The sequence below is a fragment of the Cebus imitator genome, unplaced genomic scaffold (assembly GCF_001604975.1).
Source record: "Cebus imitator isolate Cc_AM_T3 unplaced genomic scaffold, Cebus_imitator-1.0 Scaffold512, whole genome shotgun sequence".
Lineage (NCBI taxonomy): Eukaryota > Metazoa > Chordata > Mammalia > Primates > Cebidae > Cebus > Cebus imitator.
Window position 1 is genome coordinate 1,812,873 of NW_016107827.1, and position 23,258 is coordinate 1,836,130.

Consider the following 23,258-nt stretch of genomic DNA (forward strand, 5'->3'; position numbering starts at 1 on the left):
CTTAGAAACTATGAAAGAGTGACAAAGAGTAGGCAGTTTTCTTCAATAGTATCCTGAGACCAAGCTTGTTAATGTGGTAAAACCTCCTTGCAAGTACAACATAGGACACAAGGAATTAGGTCTCAGTCCACACTGATACGTGGATAACTATCTCAGTTGTGCAGTCAGTGGTCCTTAAAATATGCATCTGTTTTGACTTCTAACTAGAATGGCTGTAAAATTTGGTGGTCAGATATACTCGGTCTAATTCTTTTTCACTTTTTAAAATTGATTCGGGTTTTAATGAAGTCTGTGTTGAATTTTGTTGAAAGCATTAGTTTCTCACATCTCACATGTGAGGACATACTTATTTGTATTTGCGTTAAGTGTGTGCATGACAGCTTTCTGAAATTATGCACCCTTCATCACAAGCTCCAAGAAAGAGCATTGAGGAAGGGAATTAAACAAAAGCAATAATAGTGAAACCAAAACCTTATAATTTGTGTTGCCATAAAGTAAATTTTGCTATGTTGTGTGCTGTTTAATGTAAAACCTAACCCCCAGCTCTGCTTGAAATTAACTAACTCCCTGTAAAACTTACCTTATCTGTTCTCCCCGCATTCTCAGCAAAGTTCCCAGGCATCTTAAGACTCCTGTTTTTCTTGCTGACCAGCTGCAAGGTCACAGGGAAAGATAACACCCAAAGAACGTGCAGTGCGTTTCTGGCTTCTGTAAACCTGTTAGCTGCTACCTCATCCTGGATGTATAAAAAGGACCCCATTTTCTTTCTCGGGGCTCAGCCTTGGGATGCTAATCTGCTGAGCTGGCGGCCACCTTAATAAAGTCCTCCTGTTTCACCTATTGGTGTCTCTGGTCTCCTGAATATTCTGTAACAGCCATGTCGACTCTAATTTCAACAAAACAACTCTAACTTCAGAAGTTAAAATTTATTTCTCTGTACAGTTTAGAGATGTGGCACATCAATGTCATGGGGATTCAGGGCACCTTGGATGCTCAGAGCTGTCCAAAATCTTCCTGACCTCACAGCGGCTGTGATATGGAAATGAAGCCACAGGCAGGCTTGCGTGAAAAAGGGCTGGGAGAGGGGCTCAGGATGGAGTCAAAAAGGTCTAGCTAACTCGAGACATGAAGTGGCCTTCACACAGTCAAACAGTGAAGCGGCCAGAGCAGGTTCCAGAAGGAGGGCCTTCTCCACACCCCCCGCCAGCGCCTCTCGTCATGTGGCAACGAGGCAGGACTCAGGCTGTGACCTTGGGGCCCTCCAGGTCTGTCTACTTACAATGCTACAGCCTGAAAAGAACTTTGGCTTTAAGAGGAAAATCATCTCATTCCTCAGTATTTAAAGATGAAATCAGGAACCAACATTTAAAAAAAATCTGGGTTTCACCTTGCTAAAAAAATTCGATTTGAAGTCATTACGTTCCAATAGAAGTGCGTGTAGTAGGGGGAATCTATTAAATCAACTCTCCGGGGAAGATGATTGGCAATCCCCAGCTGCTTCAGACATGTTGAAGGACACGGTGCCTGGCGCAGCCTCAGCGGCCTCTGGGGACAGGATGGCACCGTGCCTTGGCTGTGCCCTTGGCAGGAGCTTCTGCTGTGAGGCTGTGATGCCACATGCTGTCCCAGCCGCATTTCAGTCCACAGTCAAGTCATGGTAACGGGAAGGGGTGCATTACAGAGCGCCAGCGTAACTCCCACAAATAAATGCATGTGAATTTCCAGAGCCCAAGTGATGAAAACATGCCAGGGTGACAGTCAGGAACCTGGGTTCTGTCCAGACTCCAGCCCAGGTAGCTTCATTACTGTCAATGGGTCACTTCACTACCTTTTCCCATTAAATCCCTACCAATGATGAGGTTGGTCAGGAAGTTGTAGGACACCAAAGGGACACAATTCAGGCGTATCCCCCAGCTATGTCCCACCTACCTGGCATCTCCAGGAACACCCGCCGCTTGATGCGGGTGCAGGATAGAGCTCCTAATTTCTCCCCCAGAATCTCTACCCTCTGAAGTCTTCTTTTCCAGGCATTAGAATCCCATCCACACAGCTTCCGTCCTCCCTCCTCTCAGCCCCCACATCACTGAGTCTATGATTTTATCTTCAAAATACACCTTGAATTCTTCGTTGATCAATGCAATTTCTGTAGTCCAAGCTGTATCACTGCTCACCTGATGAGTGAAGCTGCTTTCTAACTGGTTTCTCCACCACCATTCCAGTCCCTTAAAAATCACATGTGCGGCCGGGCGCGGTGGCTCAAGGCTGTAATCCCAGCACTTTGGGAGGCCGAGGCGGGTGGATCACGAGGTCAAGAGATCGAGACCATCCTGGTCAACATGGTGAAACCCCATCTCTACCAAAAATACAAAAAATTAGCTGGCCATGGTGGTGCGTGCCTGTAATCGCAGCTACTCAGGAGGCTGAGGCAGGAGAATTGCCTGAACCCAGGAGGCAGAGGTTGCCGTGAGCCGAGATCGCGCCATTGCACTCCAGCCTGGGTAACATGAGTGAAACTCCGTCTCAAAAAAAAATAAAAAAAAAAATCACATCTGCAATCTGTTTAAGCATCAGACTTGGGACATAAATATGTCCTTGGCAGGCTTTTGCATTGCAGAGACAGCAGTGGCTCCCACCGCACTTCAGTGTCAGGCTCTATGGGACACGGCCCTTCCTTGGTCTCCGGCCTCGTGTTGTCCCCTGATGCCCTGCAGCCAGCGAACAACAGAGGCGTCTCTGGTCTCCCACTACACCTGCAGGCGGTGTCCACGGCTCCTTCCTGTTCCCTCTGCCTCTTAGGGCTAAATCTTTTACATTAAACCTCAGCCTAACTGCAGTTTCCCTTGGAAAAGCATTTCCAAAGCACTCAGACTAGATTTGCCATTCTGCTTGTTTCTCCCCACACGATTTGCTGCCTGCACAATATTCTTATTGTAACACGCAGTTGTGTGTGTGTCTGTCTGTTCCTGCTGGCCTTTCTAAGTTCCACGGTACGTGGGGCAGCAGCTGCACTGTTTTCCGTGGAATCTACCGCTCAGCACAGCGCACAGCTGAGGCGCCCTCCAGGGGACGACCGTTGCTATTGAGACTGGAAAGCATTCTTTTTCTACAGCTGACAATGGTAGTTCTTTTGTCCAGGACAAGAAGTAATTCATTTCAGGTGATTTATTTATTTATTTATTTTAAAGAAAACGATAGTTTTGGGCCAGGCATAGTGGCTCACACCTGTAATCCCAGCACTTTGGGAGGCAGAAGTGGGCAGATTGTTTGAGGTCAGGGGTTCGAGACCAGCCTGGCCAACGTGGCAGGATCCCATCTCTACTAAAAATACGAAAATTAGCCAGGCGCGGTGGTGGGTACCTGCAATCCCAGCTATTCAGGAGGCTGAGGCAGGAGAATTGCTTGAACCTGGGAGGCGGAGGTTGCAGTGAGCCGAGATCGTGGCACTGCACTCCAGCCTGGGCAACAGAGCAAAACTCGGCCTCAGAAACAAAACAAACAAACAAACAAACAAACAAACAAAAAACCAAAAATAGTTTTGAAATATATTCAAAATTATAATATATTCAAAACCAGAGTTTTGAATCCTCGAATGACTTTGCACCTCCCTCATCCTCTAGCACTGAATCTGCGCAGCCTTGATGAACATGATTTTGTGTCCATGTCCTGCTTTTCCTGCTAAGTTATAAACTCTTTGAGAGGAAGAGCTATGTTTTGGGGAACTTTGCGTTCCATGCAGGCATAGTGTGGGTTCATTCAGACAGAAACCATTTCCTGAGCAATAGGACTGGGATTACCATACATGCCTGTGGAATTAAATGACATTATTTCATGACACGTCCCTCTCTTACAGGAATATTAGAGTGGCCTGCACTGTTTAAGACTGACTTTGTTAGAAACATGCCCCTTTTTATCACTGTGATTTTATTATAGCTGGATTCCGTAGCTACAGTTCGGGTATTCCTTTAAAATCTAACATTATATAATTTTAAGTGTGTCTTTGGTTGAGTAGAATCTCACCTTGATTGCAGGTGACCCCATTATCTTATCCTTTTCCCCACACCAGCGAATGACACCATCAGACCTCACATCAAGCCAGGTTCTTGGGCTCCCCCAGCTTCTTCCTGGCATTCCACCCTCCTCCAAGCATCACTCAGCGCCCGGCCCACGCTGCCTCCCTGGCATCTCTCCACTGTCCCGGTTCAGCTTATCTTGTCCGGACACCATATTTGTTGGTATTTCTGTAGCATATCGTAGTTGTGGTTCCTGCCACCGAATACCTCCCCTTCACATCGACTCTTCATGTGTAGTCGCTGGTCAGAAGTAACGTGACATTCCTTCTTTGCTTAGAATGATTTTTAGTGGGATCCAACAGCCTCTGGAACACAATCTGAACTCCCAGACGTGCTGAAAGGTCACATACGATGAGGTCCCGTGGATGTGTCCAGCTTCCCTCACACGCAGCCTCTTCCCTGATGCACGTGGCCACCTGAGCCCACAGCCCAGCTCCCCACGTGGGCAGCTCCCTCACCCCTCTCTGAGCTCACCCCTCCTGATGTTCAGGCATCACTGTTTCCAGGGCCTCCCCGGTGTCTGGCCCTCCTCCTCGTGTTCGTGGCTCCTTTTGCCACAGCTCTGGCATCCTGGGTTGTGACTGTTTAGCCACTGACCACCCTCCCTGTCAAAGAGGCACTGTCACCTCCAGCTCCTTGTGGTATGTGGCTAACTTCCTGGTACGTGGAACAGCACTGGCACATGGAAGGCAGTCGGTCAGCACCACGGGAATGAACAGAATCTCATGAGCGCATTTTCCCGAATACTGGTAAGTAATAATTAAGGGGCACGTTACGGTTCTCAACACTCTCTCACACATTTTGTGGTATTTGACCCTCACAATCTCACAGTGACTGTTTTATAAACATTTTACATATGCCTAGGCATGGTGGCTGGCACCTGTGTCTCGGCTACTCTGGAGGCTCTGCGGGGAGGATTGCTTGAGCCCAGGAGTTTGAGGCTGCAGTGGGTTATGACTGCACCACTGTTCTCTAGCCTGGGCAACCAAATGAGACTCACTCACCAAAAAAAAATTCTGCGCATGACCTTGTTGTGTTCTGTGGACAAATCTTCAGTTCAGTAAGCTCCTAAATTAGTCAGAACCTCTTGCTTCCTGACTAACTGTTAGGGAAGTTTACCATTTGCAGGAATGTTCAAAGTTGAATTTATGAAGGTGAAAAGGTGTGAATTGTTCAGGAGAAACGCAATAGAAGATAAAGAATAGATATGACTTTGAACCTAGAGGATGTCACAGGTTCCCCACACACCAAAACATCAAAAACAGCAAACTTGACCGGAAGACTGGTGATGGGCTTTGCTGAGGAATAGGACACATTCATTTGGGGACAGACATTGAGCTCACGTGGTGTGCCTGGGTCAGCTGCTCATGCTTTGTCCATTTACAAGTTACTCCGTGGCATGTGACCAGGGTCATGAGACTTGGGAAGGAGCCAGGAAGGCTGTTCCGGGTGGAATGGCTGCCGGTGTAGGAGTGTGAGATGGATCCAGCCAGGAGGCCCTTATTCATGCCTGGCTGCAGAAAGCAAGGTGTTTAAGGGAACACAGGCATGACAGGTAGGCAGGGACGATGCCTGGTAGAATCATAGAAGGGCGTGTGCCCGCAGGCATGTGCGTGGGTTCCTGCAGAAATGAAACAGAGCTAGGAATGGACCCTTGCACAGCATCCTCTCCTCATTTACGAACCCGCCTTAGTATCACATCTGGTGACGTGTGTCAGGGCTACTGTTTCAGTCTCATTTCATTTGTTCTGGTGTTCTGGTTTAATCATCCTTCCAGCGCTGTACATTTGGAAACTACTGATGTGTCCTCTGCCCTTGTCACTGCCTGTACGTGTGCACTCTGGATTCTTGATAAGTGACTGAATTTCTACGTGTGCCCAATACAGTCATGTACATGCAATGTGCACATCCCACCTGTCCTTATGACAAGTTTCCTTGGCTACAGGATGGAAAGTTTGGAACTGGGGAGGGACAGAAATCCTCCATGCAGATGAATCTTCAACACTTGGTTCTGAGAACGTCTGTGCTTGGAGTCGGTGTGAGGCTCTGCCTGGTGCAGATGACCACCTGACCAAACCCTGGGTGTCCCCTCCTCTGGAAATCCCCTCCTATGGCAATGTGTATTTATCATATGCAGCCAGAAATTAGTTTTCAGGTGGGAAAATGAATTATAAGTGAATTTGTTATCCACATTTTTAAATTCTAGATGGAAATTGAAATGTGTCCTTATAATTAGACACTTGGTCTCTCTTCAGGGAAAATTAGGAACGTGATATTTTGGGAAAAGTATCAATATTTATTTATTTATTTTGGTCAATTGCTGAAGAACGGATCATTGTTGGGGTGGTCATTTGGGGGGTAATTATTTAAAAGTTTGAAGTAAAAGTAGTTTTATTGAGTGTGAATACTTTAAAAAATTTCATGTATTATATTCATTTGAAGTTTAAAAAACTATAAATAATTAACTGGTTTCTACTTTTCTACTTGCATTTGTGAAACTGCTAATTCTGACACCATCTCCATAGTAACCAACGTGCTTAGAAAGCAGAAAAATAGAAAACTCAAATAAGGCAAAAGGGGAAACAGGACGACTCATGGTGAAAAATATTTTTTTTTAAATTATACTGCCTTTTCTGGAAAGATATGTTTGTTCATAAAAATGTGTTTATGTAAAATTGCAAACCACCTGAGGTTTTATCCAGAAATATGTCACTTAGCAGATAAATATAAAAATTTATTACTGATACACTGATAATTTTGCTTCAGGTAACTTGAACTTTTGAATTAAGTTACAGCTTTGGGGAAAGGTGGAAATTAAACTTATGGAATAAATGTACTATTAATGAAAGTTGATGAAGACTATGAAATCGCCACATTTGAGTCTTGTCAAAGGCAACTGCAAATCCAGCATAAAGTGTATTCCTTGAAGGAAGTTGCCTTCTTTCCCTTAAAAACGTTCCCGTTCTAGATGGGAAGCTACTGGGGGAGGGAGAAGCTGGAGACCCGCCGGGCCTCGGTGTCCTCGAGGTGCACCTAGGAGCTGCTCAGCGCTTCGCGAGGCGAGCTGGCATTCACTGTGAACTGGATCCTGCCATCCTCACTTTCCGGTTCACAAAGGTACTGTTCGTCTCTTATCAAATGACCAAACATCAGAAACACTTTCTGTTGCAGCCCCTCGTGCTTCTGGGGCTGAGAGCATTCGGCGGCGTCTCCCTCCCTGCCAAAGAAGCCCTTTCCCCATGGCAGCCCCCGCAGGCCCTTTGCCTCTGCTCACTCACTGGAGGCAGATTTCTCTGGTTTCATTGTGGATATTCTGGAAAGAAGAGAAGGGCCTGGTACCTCCATCTTGCAGCCTAAGCAGATGGTTTAAAGTCAGACACCCGCAGCTGTGTAAAGCCAAAATGTGTAATAACAGCCGTCTTCCTACTTTAGCCGTCACAGACAGAGCCTCTGAACTCAAACATTCCCCGTGGGCGCTTCTTCCTTCTAGTGAGACTGTACCATAAATGTATCTAAGTCTCACAAAGAAATAGTTCTGTGGAGCGTCTCTCCACACCCCTAGCTCTCTTACCAAAAAATCACCTTTGTTTAAGTTAATCTCACAAGTAGAGTTTTGTTTTCAAGATGGTAGATAGCACAGAGTACCTCTGCTTCCTGTAGGTCTGTTTCAATCCAGAGACATTCAGTAGCAAGGGAAAGACACCCTCTCGAGGTGCTGGGCGGCTCACGGGCAGCCCTGCAATCCCAGGGTGAGCCCCGGGTGTTCTACCATGGACTGTTTCCAGATGGTCCTGGCCGTCTGTAGCCTGGTGTGAATGTTCTGAGCGTGTTTAAGGCAGGGGAGACTAAGCTGTCATGTTCGGCAGGTTATGCGGATTAAATGCATTTTCAGCTCCGGTATTTTTGACTTCTGCTGGGTTCATGAGGGAATCACCCCATCATAAACTGAACAGCATCTGTCTTGCACCTTGAGGCCGATCTCTGAAGAACCCTGACAACTGCAATCTATTTAAAATAAGCCTTGTGGTATAGAGTATGTTTAACAATCCTAAGCAATTATACTATTTCTGTACTCAAAGTTGCAATGCTATGTGTATTACAGGTAGTCACAGTAATTCATTTATTTTCCAGAAAACTTTTTCTAATATATTACCTTCAATTAATAGTAAATTACAATGGGAATGGCATGAAATTTCTTGTTATGTTGTTATCACTTCTCACCATTGGCAGACATTAAAAGGGGCCTCAGAACCACACAAAGATCCTGTCCCTGCCCCGACGGTCCCGGCCTCCCTGTCACCCACCCTGAGGTTGGAGCCGCTGCCCCGACAGTCCTGGCCTCCCTGTCGCCCACCCTGAGGTTGGAGCCGCTGCCCCGGCAGTCCCGGCTTCCCTGTCACCCACCCTGAGGTTGGAGCCACTGCCCCGGCAGTCCCGGCCTCCCTGTCACCCACCCTGAGGTTGGAGCCGCTGCCCCGACAGTCCCGGCCTCCCTGTCGCCCACCCTGAGGTTGGAGCCGCTGCCCCGACGGTCCTGGCCTCCCTGTCACCCACCCTGAGGTTGGAGCCACTGCCTGGTCTTTTCTCTGCTCTATTTTTCCCATGCAGGGCACCTGCCCTCTGTCTCTAAGCCCCAAACACCCAGCATGCATCCAGATCTCAGCACACCTGTCCCCATTCTTGACATCAGGACAGTAGGTGACAGCCTCCCAGACTCCTAGGGTCACATGTCCTCTCCTCTCTGCCCTTCCACCTTGCACTTCCCTGTGAGCAGGGTCTTCCTGACACTGGCTCCGGCAACCCTCACCTGGTGCCGGCAGCATTGACCTGGGGGCGGCACGTGTGCTCTTGGACCCTGGACCTGTCTTCCTTTGTTTCCCTAAAACTCATCAGCCATGAAGCTCAGTTCATCTAAGACTCAAACTGACACCCGGACGTGGCCCAAGCCCAGAACCTCACCCACCTTCCATGAGGGTTTCAGCCCCTGGTTCACAGCTATCGTGTCCAAAATCACTCTGCAAAGATTCCTGATGGCTTCTATGCCCTGTGGATGATTTCTCCAAAATCCTGGACTCTTGACACCTCAATCCCTGACCCCCTGCCTCAGCCATCTAGTCTCTTGTATTAAATTAAGTCACACTAATTCATTTATTCTCCGGAAACCTTGTTCTAATATATTACCCTCAATTACCAGTAAATTACAATGGGAATGCTGTGACATTTCTTGTTATGTTGTTATCAGTTCTCACCATTGGCAGAAATTAAAAGGGGACTCAGAACCACAAGAAGTCATTGTACATTGTGGCCATACCCTACAATGAGTTTGTTAACTTAATTACTTTATTCCCAGTGCTTCTCCCCAGGGATAGCCAAGCCCCACCTGCCTCCAGCTCCCTTTCCCTTCCTTCCTGGCCACTCCTGCAAGACACCTGGAAAGAGCCATGCCTACTGTCTGTGTGGCCTCCTCCCTGATTGGTCCATGTCTTACATGTGGGTGACTGGCTCCCTTCCCCCGCTTCCTTGCCCTCAGGGTGGCATCTTTGTTCTACTCTGCACCCCCTCCTGCCACCCCGGGGGAAGCCAGGAATGTCTGCTGAATGAGTGAGTGGGTGCATGAATATGGTACACAAAACCTTCCCAAATTGTTCATATCATGGCTAAAATAAAAATTAATTTAAAAATAATCTCCGTTAACCATAAGGCCACATTTTGACTGATGGAGAATTTGACAGATTAGAGAGGAAGACACAATTTTTGTCATTTTTGGCTGACAGAGATGAATTCAAACAAATATTTGTTTTTTGAAAAAAAAGGAATAAGGAAAAAGTTCAAAAGGAAGGTGTGCTTCATTTTTAATTTACTGGTTAAAATGCTGGTTTTCCGGGTGAACGCTTTGGGTGAATGTGTTACAGCGGTTGTGCTCTTCTTTCTCTTTTCCTATGAAGGCACATATGTCTTCTTCTAACCTAGCTTGGCTTTCTCAGATATGGGTCTCTGTGCATTTGTGTGTTAGACACACACAAATGGATACATACAATGGCAAGGTGGTACCTCCTGTTCATACTTGTCTATAAATCGTTGCACAATTTTAGTTACAATTAAAGTCTTTCTGTCACGATACACCACATTCATCGTTCTCAGTCAGAACTGAACGTACCTGAGGTTATCAAGGTAAGCTTTAATCAGCAGTTTAATGTAAAGAGCATCAAATTCCTGCACCAATACCTCCTGTGAACCAGCAACAGACACCCAGAAGTTCTGACTGTGGTGTGATGGGACGGGCAAATGACATGCACTCAAACCACAGCACAAAACCCTGCAGTGGGCTTTGGGAAATGCTGCAGCTCTCATCTTAGATGCAGTGTGAGACAAAGCCTTCTTAGGATCTCAGACACCTTCTTTGAAAGGACTCTATGTCCTTCTACATATTTGCATTGATCGTATAAATGGATCCTCAATTACCCGCCTTGGGGAGAGATGGCGATTGGGTGAGGGGGACCATGGCTCACCTTCTTCCTCAAAACCCATGGCTGGCTTCATATACAGGCCAGCACTTCAAAAAGGATTGGTACTGTAGTCACTTTAAAAATAATTCAGCTCACAACAAGGACTCCGTGTTCCCCATGCCTCAACCCCTACCTCTATTTTGGGATGTAAGCCCTGTTATCACTGAACAGAATGACATTCACAGCAGGTACAACTGACACATGGAAATTTGTTGGATCAGTTGCACTAATTGGATATGTGTGCTTGCAAGGATGATGGCACGAGTAGGAGGTGTTTAAACACGTGAGTTCAGAACCCTGTCTTCGGTCCATTTCCATGTAAATGAGGAGCAATGGCAGTTTAAGTGCAAGACGTCTGATAATACACCAAAGCCAGCCCCCAGACTGAAGGAATGAAGGCTCAAACAGAAAATCTATGAGGAATAAAAGAAAACCGTTTTCCTCACCTTCCTGCATGCAAGATTTATGCCAGAAACTCCCATTAGCGCTAATGAGAGTTACGCCTGTAAATCTCCCATGAAACGGCAAGGATGCGAGCCTCATCCATCACCGTGCAGATATCACAGTTTCTGGGGCAGGCTGCTCGCAGGCAGACTGCTGCGCTACAGCCGATTCCGCCTGCCCTTCCTGAAGGCGCTGAAGCGCAGCCCTCCTGCAGCAGGCCTGGTGGGAGCGGCTCGGGGAGGGGTGTCCCCGCAGAGCCACACAGAAGGGCAGAACTGTCGGCAAGTGCTTTGAATAATTCAGAGAGCATCATCAAAACCACCCACCTGCCTACGAAAATCAAATGAATAACCCCATAGGCTGTGGATGGGATTCTCTTTTGCTCACCCCTCACTCTCGTATTTTACTTTTTCTTACGAGAGCATGCAGAGCATTTTAAATACGATCCTGGCAATGAAATGTTCCAATTTCCCTCTCCTCTGCTCATGTAGTTGTACTGTGAATACACCAGAAATTAGACAAATTGCCTCTTTCTCAAACAGGACCCATATTTTTCTGCCTCAGTGTTTTTGCTCAGCTGGTGGAAGATTCTCTCCCCACTGCTCTCTCAAATTCAATACAACTATTTGGACCTTTAGGCCAACTTTCTTCTTTCCGAAGGCCTGGTGTCCCCATGTTTGGCACCAATATTATGGCTCTATCCCTCCCTCCCCATGGTCCTCTGTGGGTCTGTCTTGGTGACATTGCCAAGGTGCATGTCCTGATCTGCTGTGGGGTCCTTGCTCCTCCAGGGCCACTGTTGCCTTCTGTATCTTTGGGACCCTTTTCAGATTCAACACATTGGCTTACACATGGTCCCTCCATGAATATGTGGTGAATACAAACATGAATAATTTATTTTAAAAAGGAATGCACATATGCATGGCACAGCTTTCTTAAGGCTTCAAGAGATATACTATGAAAAACATTTTTTCTCCCCTCAGGCACCTAATTCCTTCCCTCTGAGACAACCTCTCCTGTGGTCTGAAGTCTAATGCATTGACAAGCACTTACATATATGCATGCTTTTTAAAATATACAAATCACATGCATGGGTTTTTCACCCTGCAAAATTTTCTTTAATATTATATCTTGGGCTAGGCTTATGTAATCTCCTTCATTTAAAAAAAACTAAATCTATCGTGCTCCATTACATGACTATAGAATGATTTATTTCACCAGTCTCCTATGGATGAATGTTTGTTTCCAGAATCTTGTTCTTGTAAACAAGACCTGTAATGAATGTAGTAAAAGTAGCCAACATTTCTAATATAAAAATGCTTGCTATGTAACAAGTGCCATTTTAACCCTTGCAATCGATTTTCACCACAGCTCTCTAGGTATAAATACTGTGATTATTGCTGGTATACAGAAAAGGAAACCACAGCACATAGAGACCAGCAGCTTGTCCAGGCTGAAGCCGCACCTTGGCTCCTGCAGGTGCGGTCAGAGGCCATGCTCTTGGCTTCTGCACTGGCTGTCAGTTTATAAATGCAACTTTGCTCTCCTATGTGTGAATATTTGTACCCTAAATATCTATAAGTGGAATTACTAGCACAGAGGATACATCCTTTCTGAGCTCCATTGATATGGCTAATAATTGCCTGTCACCCATCGTCTCCAATAGTTTGCTATCAACCTGCCTGACTGCTGCATGCATCACCCTCATTAGTGCTAATTGGAGTTTCCTGCATAAATTCGTGTCCACTGAGAGGGAGAGAAAGCCGTGACTTAGCGGCTCCGCTAGGAGGCTGTGGTCATGAGTTCAAGCAGCTTTTCTAATGTCAATTCCATTTGTTTCTCCTTGGAATTGTCTTCCCATATCCTTTGCCCATTTTCAGTTAATGCTTTTATTTGTTAAATTTAATATGCTAATAAGTCTCTGAGTTTACCCATTTATGCTATATTCTAATGAAGTGGTTTCTTATTCATTAGTACAACATTAAAACAAATAATACCTGCAATAAAATTTCCACCTTTCTACATTGTCCTGAAAGTTCTTTTGGCTCAGAAAGATTTATTCATTTCATTTCTGCAGTGACTACATTGAAGTTTAATGTCTTACATGGACATACATATGCTCTTCATTTCACTTGGTCAGTTTCTATTAATTCCTACCCACAAATTTTATGTTTGATTTATTTATTTATGAAAGATACCTATGATACTAGTGCTAACATGATTTTTATCCTGTCAAATTAGAATATGTCCACAAGACTAAAGAAAATGATACACCTGATAAGAAAGGCTTCCCCTGACAAAGTGACCCTTAATGGCCATTGTAGGACCCTCTGTGGAATGGGGCTACATGAACATTCTCTTTTAGAAGTGAAAAGAAAGATTATGTATATTAAACATCAATATTATCTGGGAGATACATTGTACAAGGCTTAGCATATTGAATAAAGTCACATATTTCTATTTTTTGGAAGAAAACTTAAAAGCTCAACACTGTGATTTTTCATGATAAAAATATGGCTAACTACATTTAAGAAGGATTATTGACCTAAGCAGACAATGAAATCTACATACAACAAGCATAAATGGAAGATGCCTCTAGCTAATTAAATAGGATATGCTTCTCCAAACATTTTCATGACTATGATGGTGTATAATCTTTTAAAATTAGAACTCAAGGAAACAATGTAAACTACTACTAAGGAGAAAATATGAAAATAGTGAACAAAGTGTCTTGCTTAAACTCCCACAGCACAATTTGCCAGCAAAGGCTGCCGAACACAAATGTTTTCCCAGGTTTCCAGAAGAAAAATTGTCTCCTTCAAGGCATGGGGCTGTCCCCAGTCACCTGTGGAGTGTGTCAGACCTTGGACTGTGAGCTTGCTCGAGGAGGAGACCCAGCCCTAACGCAGGCACCGTGCACCAAGCTCCGTCCGTGCTTCCGCTTCTCATTTTGTGAAGGGGAGATACAGCCTGATGCACGGTCTGAGGTTCTAAACCATTAGTACCAGTAACCTGAGGAATCACTTTGGCCCACTGCAGTCTTCCAATCCCTTCTCCCCAAAACAAAACAAACCTTATACAACAATTTTGATGAGGGCAGGAACTGACACCTCTTTCTAAGATTTATCTGAATTTGCGTAGCTACAGCAAAATGCAGTCCTCGCTTGACAACTTCAGGCTTAGAAAGTTTCCTACTTCTATTCCAAGGGGAAATGGGAAAAGGGGCATTGAAGCTCAGAAATTCTTGTGTAGAAAATTTGTGTGTGTGAAGCTTCCGTGGACCTCTGTGCCACACACCAGACGTAGGTGGTCCACGCACTGACTCCGCTAACTGCAGCAGGACCCTCAGCCAAGCAAAGAGAAACCCATCACAGGGAAACCCCTGCCTCCCGTCCTCCTGGGTAGATCCCTGGGGTCTAAATCCTTGGACAATATGTGACTACCCCTTAGATCTGAATCCCCCGAAGTGGTCCGTCGTCCTGAACCACAGATCCTACTTTCCAGTTCTGCTTCCATCAGAGTGTCCCCTGATTTCAGGTAACCGTCCTCAGTGAGGAGGAAGGAGATGTTTGATTTGCAGTTTCCAGCACACCCCAGAACAGGAGGACAGGGATCAGCACTTTGGCATCCTGCTCTCCTTCATGTGTGGTCTGTGACTTTGATAACACAAGTCATGAGAAATGCAAATTTCTACTATTTCCTAAACGACATTCCAGAAAAATAAAAGCTCAAACAAATTTATTTATTTTTAACTATCCATTATATTTTGTAATATCTCACTGCAAGAAACATTGTTTTAATGAAATCATAAAAATTATGATTGAAGCAACCCAAATGAATCATGACGAAAACAACTGAAAATCATTCTTTCATGAATTAGGGAGGATCTTGACAAAGCATGACTCAGGATTATTTGGTTGCTTTCCGGGGAAGGATGTATGAGGACGATGACTGTGAAGTCATATTAATGGTATTGAGCCACTGAGGCAAAACAATTTGATTTGGCAGCAACGTAGCAGCTCTACAAGTTCTTTGTGTGTATTTCCACGCAGTGTGTTACGTATGCATATAAGTGATATATGTTATACGTATTTATGAAATAGACACAAGAATAATCATGTATAGTATCTGCATGTGGCTTTGTAGAGTTAGTAGAGATAGTTCACTGTAGTTAACAACATCAGCTTGGAAGTTAAAATGCCTACATAGATTTGGATTCCATCTGTGTCATTTATTTAACTTCTCTGTACATTAATTTTTTTCTAATATAAATTATGAATTTAGATAGACAGACATGGTCTGGGTCTGTGTCTGCACCCAAATCTCATCTTGAATTGTAGCTCCCATAATCCCCACATGTAGGGGAACCCAGTGGGAGACAATTGAATCATGAGGGCTGTTTCCCCTGTACTGTTGTCATGGTAGTTAAGAAGTCTCATGAGATCTGATGGCTTCATAAGTGGTTTCCCCTTCCACTCGGCTCTCATTTCTCTCTTGCCCGCCGCCACGTAAGACGTGGCTTTCACCTTCCGCCATGATTGCGAGGCCTCCCCAGCCACGTGGAACTGTTTATTACCCAGTCTCAGGTACGTCTTTATCAGCAGTGTGAAAACTCACACACACACACACACACACACACACACACACACACAACTAGCTTCATAGGGTTTTTCTGAACATGAAATAAGACATGGCGCTTTTAGAACCACGCGTGGTACAGACTGGATGCTTAGTAAATGGTTCACTACTACCATCATCTTTTGTAGTTTACATTAGGTTCTTGATATTCATCTCATTTGACCATTTATTTCTGTTTCACAGAAAAAGGAAAGAATATTTTGTAGAGATTTGCCCAAAGTCAAGTGATTGTTGGCAGTTCCAGGACTAACCCTAATGACATTTGTTCACTGTTTTAAGTATATTTCTTGCAAAGGGTCGAATAATACATAGATTTATAGAGCTGGAGCTATTTCAGCAGAATTTTCCTCCTGGACGCATGATATACTTTTCTTTAAAATAGTCACCATTCAGAACACAATTCATGTAGTTTTTTGGGAAACAGATATCGATTTTATTTTAAGGAAAGTCTTTAGCATGGAAATTGGATGCACAGTGTGATTTTCTCTTTGGGCTCTGGTTCAGGGGAAATTGGATTTCCTAGAGCACCAGCTGTGGAGGCGCCACAGGTGTTCACGGCTCAGCAATCACAGTGGCTAATTGGGACACACGAGGACAGAAAAATGCCCTAAATCTAAATCTTGTTCTACGGCATTTTTATTTCTCCCATAGGATCAAGCCCCCAGGTCCTTCATAAGTGGAGATGCTCAAGGAAGCTAGCTGCCACAGACAGAAGAGATGACATACGGTGGGGCAAGAGCTGCAGGGGAGGGAAGAGCTGAGAGCCGGGGAAGGTAGCGGGACTTGGGTTTGAGTGCAGCAGCTGCTGCTTTGCCATGGTGGCGGTGCCAAGGGTCCTTCCATCTGAGTGCTTCTGATTCTGAGTTGTAATCTGAGGCTAGGACTAGCAGAACAATTCCCAGAGTCTACACTTAGGCAAACTGCACAACAGCTACTAAAACAGGATTCAGAAAGTTGAAGACAGTAACATCAGACTTTGGGGGCAGAAAGAATGGCGGGCAGAGGAGTGAAACAAAGTAGTCATCAATTTCAAGGACTGAGAGGAAGCATGCAGCTTCTTACAGAGGACCATTCTGTTCTACGTTCCATCTGATAGGGTGAGAAACAGAGCCACATCACATTTGTCTCCTATGGACCACAGGATGCAGACAGTACCCATGCTCGTTTTATAAACACCAAACCTAAGCCATGAGGAGTTAATCCCTTTGTCCTAACATGTCGCTGTACGTGACAACTGAATAGTATTTCACATCCATTACCTGACGCTTCCCATCTCTGAGTTTTGTATTTTCCTTCTCTCAAGCCAGCCATTTACAGATTTATTCATCTAATAAACTAATCTTTAAAGAACCACTGTTAGAGTGGTCTCCTCTCTGCAAAGTTCTCTTGGATTCCTCTGCTCCCAATTAAGATCTCTTCCTCAACAGCCTGCACAGACCTCTGTGGATCCATTGAGATGTGACTGAGTACTTAATACGGCCCAGAAAACATACCCAGCTCTGGAACACAGAAAGGAGTAAGACACATTTTGCACCAAGGGAAAGACTATGGTCTAGCCTTCCTATAGTCCTCTCCACGCCTTATGTTTGTTCAGTGTGCAAAGTCTTTGAAAGCAAGGACTGCATCTCATTTATTTTTTTACATACAGACACAAGAGTTCCTGGCACAAAACAGGTACTTGGCACTGTTGAAAGCATGAGAGAATGATGAATGAATGATAAATACCCACTCACTACTTAGTACTGGTGGCGGAAAAGGGCAGTGGTAAAAACAAAGTCTGTTCTTTGAGTGAGACTTTTGTCATGTCGTTTCTAAGTGCTAATTTTTGAATATTTTTCTTAGAGTTGAATTTAGGCTTGAATTAAGAACTGAAATTAAAGGCTTCTTGGAGTTCCTGATTTGTGTTAAGTCTAAATCCTGAAGCATCATTCCTTCCCACCACATTGTACACCAGCTTTCTTTCCAGGACAGTTAGGCATGGTTCAGGTCCTGTCCTGGCTGCTTATTAATTATGTTGTCTTAGGTTAGTCACCTAAGCTCTCTTATCTTCCCTTTACTGCCCTCTAAAGAGGGAATAATAGTCATTCTTCCTTGCAGAAAGAGTTTGTGGTTGCCCCATGCTGGTGCTTACCGTATAGGGCTCTATGAGTGATAAGTTTTATGATCTACAAATGGACACAGTTGGGGAATTAAACATGTGCTCCAAGCCTCTCTACATTGTTAGTATTCACGGTGGTCTTGGATGATGCCTAACGCATATACGTATCTAAGCTTGAATGTTTTCTAGTCTCTTGTCATGAACAATAAACCCCTGGATGCCAGGGTATCTTTAATCGCCGAGATTAGGTGGAACATCCCATGCCATTGTTGGCTTTCTACCTAAGAAATTACTGCTAGAGAACAAAGCCTTCAAAATTACTGCTAGATAATTAAGTCTTAAAAACAAAGCTGAGTTTTAAAGAAACTAAACAAAAACAACATCTTCATCTTTAGGGAAGATTTCAGAAAACTTTATATTTGATATTCTTATGTAATTGCTCATTGTTAATCAGACCAGTCTCAGAAAAACAAGGTAAAAATCTGAGCTTTTTTTTTCCAAAGAGAAAGAATTATTTAAAGTCATGATACATGCTTAAATTGCACATAGAAATTCTTTACTAGAAAGTATTATAAAAAAAAAACAAACCTGTTTCTGTCTCAATAAGAAACTTAGCCATATGATCTACAAATTCAGTGCAGTTCCTTTCAAAATCTTAAGGTCATTTTTTTTTTCCAGAAATAAATCTATTTCAAAATTCATATGGAACCTTAAGAGACGTCTAGATAGCCAAAACGATATTGAAAAAGAACACAGACAGATATTTCATACTTTCTGACTTGAAAACTTACTGCAAATTCTACAGTAATCAAAACAGTGTGGTACTGGCATAAAGACAGACATACAGACCAATGGAACAGAATAGAGGACCCAGAAATAAACTCTTGCATATACGGTCAAATGATTTTTGACAAAGGATTTTTGACTAAATGCCATAAAACCATTTAGTGGGGCAAGGACAGTCTTTTCAACACACAGAGGATAACCATATGCAAAAGAATAAAGTTAGACTCTTACCTTAAATCTGTAAAAAAAAATTAACTCCAAATGGGTTAGCAACCTAAACACAGAGGCTAAAGCTACAAAACTCTTAGAAGAAAATAGGAAGGATCAGCTTACTGACATTGAATTTGGCAATGATTGATTAAATATGATACCTAAAGTTAGGTAAAAAAAAAATAGTGAAATTGGACAACATCAAAACATGAAAGAAAACAACGAAATGTTTTTGTGTCAAGGGACATTACCAACAAAGTGAAAGGCAACCCATAAAACAGCAGAAGATACTTGCAAATCATACATATGATAAAGAGTTAATATCTATAAGAATTCCTACAACTCAATAACAATAAAAAACAAAGAACCTGATTAAGGCAAAGGACTTAGACATTTCTCCAAAGAAGACGTGCAAATGTCCCATAAACACATGGAAAGATGCTCAACATCATGAATTATTAGGGAAATGCAAATCCAAACCACAATAGGATACCACTTCACATCCACCAGGATGCCTAGTATTTTTAAAAAAGAAAACCATAGAAAACAACAGTGTCAGCCTGGATGTGGAGAAACTGGAACCCTGTGAACTGTGGCAATAATGCACCATTTTGTGGTGCGACCACTATGGAAAACAGTGGCATTTCCTGAACGAATTAAAAATACAATATGATGCGCATGACCCAGCAATCCCACTTCTGGGTGGATGCCCAGGAGATGTAAAATCGGGGACTTAAATATATATTTCTTCACCCAAGCTACCAGTAGCATAATTCACAGTAGCTGAGAGGTAGAAGCAGCACACATGTCCACTGAGATGTACAGTGGACTATTATTCAGCCTTAGAATGGAAGGATGTTCTGACCCATTCTGCAACATGACTGCACCTTGAGGACATCATGCTAAGTGAAAGAGAGCAGTCACAAAAGAACAGATACTGTACAATGCCACTCACATGAGGTAAGTCTGGTGTCACATTCACAAAGACAGTAAGCAGAATGCTAGGACCAGGGAGTGCAGGGGAGGCCACAACAGTTAGTGTTTAATTGGGACAGGGTTTCAGTTTGTGAATGAAAAACTTTTGAAGATGGAGGTGTGACCAGTGCACCAGGATGTGAAGACACTTGACATCACGAATTATACGTTTGAAAACCGTGAAAATGGTACACTTCATGTTATGTGTATTTTACTACAATTATTTTGAAAATAAAATGTGGCAACCTGAAGTTTTTCGAGGAGCATGACGCCCAGAGCCCACAGTGGTAGCAAGGGAGGTTTATCAACAGGAACTGACGAAACCTACAGGCACTCTGGCAACGCAAAAGAGTCCCTAATTAATGACTTTCTTAATTTCCTTAAATATAAAATATCCCAAAATAGAACTAATAATGGACATAGCGATCTGTATTTAAAGGGACTTTGTCCAGAGGAACTTCTCTGTGACTGCTGAAGGATGACCCAGACCTATTAGTATGTTTATAAATTCTTCTTTTGGGTGCTGTTGTAGCCAGATAACAGAAGGCTACTTGAGTCTTTGTTTACCAAGAGATTACACGTTCTGACTTTATACTGCATGGTTTATTAAAAGCAAGAGGTGTGGTATTCTATATCAAATAAAATGCTGCTTCCTTCACAAACATATATTTATGCTTTTTCAAACTAACATATTTTAAGGTATATAAGCAAAACACCTATCTGCATGTAAAGCTTAAAGTATTAATACCACATAGAGTTCCTTACCCTTAGGTGGCTCCTTGGATATCCATATGTCTGTGAGACCAGCCAGAACCTTTCTTAATGGAATTCTGTTGAAAGCTTCAAAGACGCAAACACTTGACTGAATTCAATAACTACATTTTTTTCTTCTTCCACCAGATGTGGCCACTCTAGAGAAGAACAAAAAGGCAGAATGATGAGGCTGATATTCATAATAAAAGCAAAACCCTACCTGAGGCATGTGATTGTCAGGTCTTTAACCCATCTGTTGCAAGTAGGCAATGAGGCCAGGCTGGGTATAATGAGACAAATGGAGATGACGAGACACATGGAGATGAGACACAAGAGATGATGAGATCCCGGAGATGAGAAGCATGGGGATGAAAAGACACATGGAGATGAAACACACGAAGATGAGACATGGAGCTGAGATGCATGGGGATGAAATATACGCAGATGAGACACATGGAGATGAGACACAACAGATGACGAGACCTATGGAGATGATGAGATGCATGGAGATGAGATGCATGGAGATGAGATGCATTGAGATGATGAGATGCATGGAGATGAGAAGCATGGAGATGATGAGATGCATGGAGATGAGAAGCATGGAGATGATGAGATGCATGGAGATGAGATGCATGGAGATGAGGTGCATGGAGATGAGATGCATGGAGATGAGAAGCATGGAGATGATGAGATGCATAGAGATGAGATGCATGGAGATGATGAGATGCATGGAGATGAGATGCATGGAGATGATGCGATGCATGGAGATGAGAAGCATGGAGATGATGAGATGCATGGAGATGAGATGCATGGAGATGACAGGCATGGGGATCATGAGACACATGGAGGTGATGAGACTCATGGAGGTGATGAGATCCATGGGGATAATGACACACATGGAGATGAGATACACGGAGGTGATGAGACACATGGAGATAAGATGAGAGGGATGGTGGCAACAACCACCTCGTATCACAACCAATTAATTTCCAAGAAATTATTCCTTATAGAAAAACCTTTTAAGGAAATTAATGAAATTACTCTTTGTAATAAAAAAAATACACAAAACTATAAATATATGCTTATAAAAGTAGGGGAAAGAGTCATTTTTATGACTGAGTCTACAAAGTATTAAGATTGTAAAATATATAGAGACAAAATACATGTGCAGAAGCGTACGTGATGTATCTGCACATGTATTTCATAGCTTATATCATCAGAAGGCTGTTGTGTGTGTTTGTATTTTTGTCCTTCTCAGTTCAAAGTATAGCATATAAGTTATGGCGATTTCCACATAAAAGGTTTTACAAGAGTATGTTATTTACTAATTAAAAAGCAAAACACAGTGCAACATCTTGAGTAAGAATTTAAAATTTTTATTTGTTACAGCTATAAAGCAACATCCGAAATAGTGTTTAAAATGGGGCTTATGTGTAAACTTCTATGATTAATATTTATATAGTAGTCACAGTTATTTCCAACACATTCTGAGACATTACTAACTTGACTAAGAAAGGTTGGGATAGCATTCGAGTTAGTGGTTTTGTAAAAATTCAAGTTAATTCCCACCATTTGAAAAACAACAAATAGACAAATTTAAATAAATCTTATAAATAAACCAATATAAAGCAAAATAAGATTGAGAATTAGTAGGACTGGACATTAATAATCAAAGCCATTCTATCTGCTATGTTGCCAATACTATGCTAAAACAATCATAATATTTTGCTTTCATAAAATATTATTACATTAATTTACACAATGACTTATTCTACTGATAATCTTAAAAATTCATCTTTATCACTTTAAGCTTTTTAGAATGTTCTATAGATTCATCACATTGTCCATCACTGCTTTGGGAAAAGCGTTTTTCTATTCCTCAGTGTTCGTGAAAAGCAGCAAGGAAGAAGACCTGGAGACCATCGGGCCACCCTGTGGGAGCAGCCACAGTCCCAGGCCCTCAATGGCAGGTATGACTGACCATTGTCAGGAGAGGGACAGATTTTTCATTAAAGTAATAAGCATCTAAAAAAACATAATTTAATGGACAAAATTACAGGTTTTATTTGGAGTGTGCTCTCTTCTCCATGTGCACATTCACCAATTATGGAGTCGGAAGTGTCCTTCCCATTCCCAGGTGAAACGGTGAAACAGTGAAGCACCTTCAGCCTCTCATCAGCACTGCTCATCCAAATATCCCAGCGTGGGTCCTCCGGGCTCTTCAGGAGAGAGGACACACCCTCGCAAACATGAGAACCCCTCTTGGAGGAAGGGGAGTTAGTTAGAATAATTGCTGGGGGTGAGACTACCTCTGTTCCAAGATGCATATCCGTCTGGGAGTCACTTATAAGATGAAGATTTAAAAGCCACTGACCGACGGAGTACAGGCTAAATGCCCTTGCAGGGTGTATGATGCTGCTGTTTACTAAATGTGTGTGTGCATTCGCATACACACACACACACAGTGTGCTTTTAACAATAAGGCCTTGCTATGGAAAGACTCACAGGACAATCAGCTAACAAGTGAGTGAGTCTGTGACCTGCTTTTCCCGGTTCTTCAGGTGCAGTAGGAAGGAATATGCACCTATGGTTCTGGCTGCTCACGGTTCCCTGTCACAGACGCTGCTTGTGATCATTGGTAATGGAGTTCCCAGGATGAGCTCTTAAACGGTGTGTTTAGCGGGCAGCTTAGCTGCAAAACCAAAATAACACCAGCCAGCTGGGAGCTCCTTGGGGTTCCCAGGCACACTCTGTCCTCAGCCAAAGCTTGCTGGCCTT

General features: G+C 43.3%; 1 protein-coding gene across 11 annotated transcripts in view; it reads right to left on the minus strand.

The window, feature by feature from the left end:
• The window catches only part of MYT1L (myelin transcription factor 1 like), a 251,956-nt gene extending 231,316 nt beyond the window's left edge, over positions 1-20,640 (minus strand). For all 11 annotated transcript variants that reach the window (XM_037733293.1, XM_017514051.1, XM_037733292.1 and 8 more), the window contains exon 1: positions 20,493-20,640. The gene's annotated coding sequence lies outside the window, so the exon portion shown is untranslated. The remainder of the gene's footprint in view (positions 1-20,492) is intronic.
• Positions 20,641-23,258: the final 2,618 nt, after the last annotated feature.